Source organism: Pipistrellus kuhlii, unplaced genomic scaffold, assembly GCF_014108245.1.
Source record: "Pipistrellus kuhlii isolate mPipKuh1 unplaced genomic scaffold, mPipKuh1.p scaffold_m20_p_2, whole genome shotgun sequence".
NCBI classification, from domain to species: Eukaryota; Metazoa; Chordata; class Mammalia; order Chiroptera; family Vespertilionidae; genus Pipistrellus; species Pipistrellus kuhlii.
In genome coordinates this window covers 49,780,502-49,786,735 of record NW_023425515.1, presented here as the reverse complement: position 1 = coordinate 49,786,735, position 6,234 = coordinate 49,780,502, and positions in this window count along the sequence as shown.

Sequence of the window (6,234 nt, the reverse complement as noted above, 5' to 3'; positions counted from 1 at the left end):
AGGGGCGGGGCTCTGCGTCACAGACCCCGCCCCGCCCACCGCCTGGCTCCGCCCCCTGGGCCCAACCGCCTGCAATGCGGCGGCGTCAGGGTTCCCAAAGTCCTGCCAGGACGAGGCTGGGAGGCTGAAAACAGCTTTGAGAGGGGAGTGTGTGTGTGTGTGTGTGGTGGGGTGCTGGTTTAAGGACGGGGCCTGGGCGTTAAGAAACCTGGGGGGATGTGTGTCAACTTACAGCGGGATTTTGTACATTAGGGAGCAGAAGTGTGCCGGAAGCCAATCGTTTTATTTTTTATTTTATTTTTAATTTAATTTTTAATTTTTTTTATTGATTATGGTATCACAGAATTGTCCTCATCCCCCCATTCCTATCTGAAACCGCTCCCCACATATGCCCTCATCCCCCTGTTGTCCATGGCCACTGGCTAGGCCCATATGTGTGCACACAAGTCCTTTGGTTGATCTTTTCCCCTTATCCCCACACTCTCCTACTTTCCCTCTGAGGTTTGAGAGTCTGATCTCTGCTTCTCTTTCTCTGGATCTGTTTTTGTTCATCAGTTTATGTTGTTCATTATTTCCTCTAGATGTGTGAGATCATGTGATATACCCTTGTAAAAACTGAAATCATGTGATATACAAGAAATACCCTTGTAAAAACCGAAACTGACACAGCCGTAATGGTTATGCTGAGAGGCCAATGAATCAGTCTGTAGTGAGTTCCTTTCTGAGCCACCAGTTCTTTTGAGTCCCAATTTTAAAGTTAAAGAGTTCCTTATGTGTACATGTCAGCCATGATATTTCAGATCTGGTTGGTGGACAAATGGTGGTGATGCAGGTCCAACTGTCTCTGATTTGGTCCTGGGCATCCTTCAGCAACAAGCAGCTGCTGTCTGCTGGTATGGCGAGGTGTCATCAGCATCTTCCATCTCTGAATTGTTTCTCTTCTGTCTTCATGGCTGGAGCACTTCTGTCTATTCCTCTCTCTGTTGCAGAAATCCGGATGGTCTCAGAGTTGTTTTCTGAAAACATATAAAAATTCTCGACCAAAAGTTAATAAAGGGATATTTTCTATAAATTTGACTTGAGATCCTTTTTCATTTTTCCTCCCTCCAAATGATTTTCCTCTGGCTTGTTTTGACACCATGTGCATATATCTTGCTGTTAGCATTTTGAATGGAGGTTAATTTCCTAAAGTACAAATTTTTTAGATGTAATTTACTCGCAGAATATTTTTCCTTACATGATATTCTTCCACTGTCACCCCCTTTTTTAATTGAAATAATAGGAGGCTTTTATGTAATGAATCTAAAGCAGTCATAGTTTAGTACATATAATTAAAATGTAAAAGCTATCAAGATTACATTATAAAATTTCCAAAAACGCCAAGCATTGTTTTAATAATAGCTGAGGACAGGGAATTCGGGGGGCTGGTCATCCTTAATTGCTCTAAAGGGTCAGCGCTAATTATTAGATATTGGTAGTTGAAGAAGCCCCCACCTGTTAGTCCTAAATTCACTGATAGGCTTTTATTGGAGTTTCCTGCCTAGGGCATATGGGTGTATTCTATCATTTGAATCTTAATAAAAGGGATGGCAAAGCCAAAACACGTCCTAAGTGCATACCACATATTAACTTAATCCTAACGACCAGGAGGCAAGTACCACATTTTATATCATCTTCATTGACAGATGAGAAAACAGCTGAGCAGTCAAGTAACTTGCCCAAGATTACAGTTAGCAAATGATAAGAGTTAGGATTTGAACCCAAGTTAGGTGGTTCTAGATTCCTCACTCTTGTTCTCTATAATGCTAAGAAAGGAGACAGAGTTACTATGGATAGGAATAGAACTTCAGATGCCTGAAGCAATAGAGAAAGAAGAAAAATATTCACGGTGTAGCATGGCATCAATGTCTCACAGTAACTCTGGGGGTAGGTATTTACTTTCATTGCAGAAATAAGAAATAGGCTCAAAACTTCGAGGAACTTGCCTACGGAGGAACAGCTGGCAGTAGAGCCAAATAGTACTCCAGGTCTAATGATTTTTAAGATTTTTTCTTTTTCAAGTTCTCAAGGAGGCGAGAAAAATCCCAACTTTCTCTGGTACACCCTTTGTTACTTGACGCTCATTTTTAAAGATAACGGTGGTGTGGCCCCCTCCCTCCACTTCCCCTTGCGGGTTGCTACCTGAGGCTCGCTCCCAAACAGGCTGTCAGGCCCATCCAATCTTTCAACCCATCTATACAGTCCCGTGCACTACTCTAAATCAATGAGTTCATCCAAGGTCATCATAGGTTTCTCTAGTTGCGAGATGAAAGCAGTTGTCTCTCCTTAAAGCAATTTCAAGCATCAGTGAACAAAGCTGGGTCTTGAGTTTATGTATGCAGAGGGCTTTTCAGAGCCCGCTGTCATCCATTTGTAAAGGGCCCAGTCTGTTGTCAGGCCAAACTCTGGAGAATTCTGGATGATCTGGGGATGGCCACTAACCCACAGGCGATTTGGGGAGTAAAGAAATCTAATCACTGGCCCTCCAATTGCCTTCCAGCACCTTCTGTGGAGGTGCCACCAAGTGGTGTAGGCACCTATCCAGCAGGGTGTGCCTTAGGACTAGAGAGGGAGGCCAGAGGTTTGAGGGCTGCAGGTGTATCTTCCAGGAGAAAAAAGCCAGTGGGGTCTGTTCTGTGTGTGCATGAAGGAAGAAGGTATGCTGGTCTCTCTCTGCTTTCATGTAGAGTAAGTGATGCAGACAGGAATGAATAATCATCTTCACATAGAAGAAAGGGGTGTTTCTGGTAAACTAATAGCCGGCTGGAGATGGAAGATGAAAAATACAATCTTCGTGTGGCAGGTTAAATGTAAGAAAGGAATTTCATGATACCATCTGACCCAAGTGGTCTGATGTCTGCCTGCAGGAGGCCAAGTTGAGGGACAGCGGTGAGGTTATCCTTGATCAGTCAATAAATGCAACAGAATATAACGAAGAGAATAACTTTACAAGAAAATGATAATCACAAAATTCTGAGAGGCAAGGGAGTGGAAAAGGAGGAGCATATAGGTAGATATGGTTGGTGGTGGTCTAGTTCTTGGTGTGGATGCTGGTTTTGTGGGTATCCATTATGGCTCAGAGCTTATCGATACTCTTTTATATGAGACTAAGAAACCTTCCTCCATGGCTAATCCTCCATGCTTCCTGAATGTTGTAGCCTACCCCTTCTTAGGAAAATGTACTCTGCACACATGAGCTGGCAGAAAAACATTATTGCTCATTTCCCAAACATACATGCCTTCCTCTGTCCTCCCCCTTCCATTTCTATGGCAAGAAAGATCTCCTTTCTCTTAAAACCCATGGGAAGGTATCTAGCCTGTGTGCTAGGCTCGTCTCCATTTGTCCCCCTATGCCCACTCCCCGCTCTTCTCTCTTTTGATCTGTGCCCCCAAACTGCATCTTCTGGTTCCCTTGCCCTCCAGTTTCTGGTTGGGTTTGGCCTGAGGGGAGGCATCAGCCAGTGAACAGAAGTTGGGTATTTATTCCCCAACTCTCATCCTGAGCATCCTGCTCTGCCTTTAAAGCCTCAGCTCCTGTCTGGTACCCCCTCTCCCATGGCACCAGCTCTCAGTGGGGAAGCAGTAACATCATCCCTTGTCCTGCCTCGTCAGGCCCTAGAGTGGTAGTGTGGTTGTTACAGAATTTACCTGGCAACCAGAAAATACACACACAGGAGTACTCAGAGATGCAGGAAAACCCCATTTATTTCCAGATGTACTAGTGCCGTGACTCAGGGGAGCCTGTTTCCAAATCCTGAGCAAACCAATATGGAGGAAACTTTCTTTTTGTACCCTTTGGTTTCTTTGTCCCTCATATTGTATATGGATCAGACTTGTGGACCCTTTGTGGGCTTTGCAAAAAGCCCCTTGGGTTGGGATGGGGGACATGAGACCACACCTAAAGGCCTGGCCTGGCGCCAGTGCTGATAACCCCTTCCAGGGCTGTGTATTGTTCATGGTTTATGGCCTCTGTAAAATGTGAGTATTTAGGTAAATAGGTATTGAGAGACTAGATAATTAAGGAAGGGGCAGTGACTTGATTATAAGCTAATACAAATGTGCATTAGTTATACTGACTAGGTACAGAGTCAGGATGCTGGTCTCCCCCCAAAAATGTCTTATTTTCTTTACCATGGTAACTGCTTCCCAGTGTTGCAATCCCCATATTCACCACTGACAATTAGTTGGCTTAGCTCATTCAGTATTTTCTTAGTTAAACTCTTTTAGTTAAATGATTTGAGTGTGCCATCTGCTTCCTGTGGATCCTCAGTGATACATCTGTCACTTGAGGATTCGCCTTCCTCTGGGCTCTCATACAGAGCTTAGAGTCTGGACCCCTCCTGTGCCATTTGTCATGTGTATGCCCCCTTACCACTGTGACCCATTTCCATCTAATATTTCCCATGTTTCCCAAACACATTGCAGACTTCTGTGGGTTGGGACTATTTGATACATCCTTTATATTCTCTTGGCATAGTGGCATGCCCAGTAAATGTTTGCCAATGATAATTATAAAAAAAATCACCTGATTTTATAAACAAAGTTTTCTGAATTTAAATGGCTTGTTTGATTTGGTACCACAGCATTTGGGGTGACTTACACTCAATAACTTTTTCGAGATGTTATAAAACTGACTGAGGCATGGGCTTTGGGACTTGAGGTTGGCCTCACAGCTGCATTGTTTTGCTTGCTTCCTGGTACTTGATGGCATTCTGTGTATTTGTGGCTGCTGGACAAAGGACTGGAAGTAAAATTGGGGGTTTCTGTTTTGGCGTCCTCCCTTGAAATCAACATTCTCTTCCTTCAAATTCTTTGCTGCATCATTACTGTAATCCTGGTCTGCAGGGACCAAAGGTTCTATTGCTGCCTAAGTCTAAAACTTGGTGCTGTGTTGTGTCCAAATATGTGCTTTTTAAAATGCCTTTTTGTCCCGCAATTCATCTGGAGTTTTTATTTAAATATTTAATGATGCAAAAACTGGTGTAAGTGCCTCCTTAGGGAATCTTGGGAAAGTACAGGGACGTAATAAAATGGTTTGCAATTGTGCTTATATATTTATGACTCTGATTTGAAAAGAAAGACCCAAGTTATTCAAGAAGATGTTCACATATTAAAAAATATATATACAGAATTTCAGAGAGAGGAAGAAAGAGGAAGAGAGAGATAGAAACATTAACGATGAGAAAGAATCATTGATAAGCTGCCTTCTGCATGCTGACCGGGAATCGAACTGTGACCTCCTGGTTCATAGGTCAATGCTCAACCATTGAGCCACACTGGCTGGATGAAGATGTTTACATCTTACAGAAATCTTATCCTAAGGAATGAGGAGGTAATCATTTTTTTCCAAATATATTTTTTATTGATTTCAGAGAGAAAGAAAGAGAGAGAGAGAGAGAGAGAGAGAGAGAGAGAGAGAGAGAGACAAAGAGAGAGAGAGAGAAAGGTCAATGATGAAAATCATCAATTGGCTGCCTCTTGCACTCCTCCTACTGAGGATTGAGCCCATAACCTTGGCATGTGCCCTTAATTGGAAATGAACTCGGGACCCTTTAGTCCACAGGCCACATTCTATCCACTGAGCCAAACCAGCTAGGGTGAAAGGTAATCATTGTTAAAAAGAAAGAGGGAGGTGATGCCCTGGCTAGGTAGCTCAGTCAGAGCATTGTCCCAATAAACCAAGGTTTCAGTTTCCATCTCCAGTGAGGTCAAGACACACACAAGAAGCAACCAGATATTCACACAAATAAGTGGAACAACAGATCTCTCTCTTGTCTCTCTCTCTCCCCCTCTCTTTGAAAATCAATAAACAAAAATTTAAAAAGGGGAGGAAATGCCAAGTCATTTCCTAGAGTTATTGCTTCTTATCCTTCCTGTTTTGTAATGGTTGTTTGTGTGGGCAATTAAAAAAGCTATTTCTTTGCTCTCAGCTAAATATGTCTCCAGCTGCCTAGTTCTGCCATAGGGTCTCAGTGTGACCTCATGGTTCTGGGTATTTTCATGCTAAAAATGTTCAATTTCTTTTGTATTAGAAGGATAAAGAAGACGAATAGAGAGGAGTGGTGGACATTCTGGTCCACAGTCACCTTGATGGTTTAATGGAAGGGCTTGGGGATAATGAAGCCGATATAAGCTGAGTAGAGCCACAATGTGACTTTCATGGGCCTGAGGCACTTTTGCTTTTGTAGACCCCTT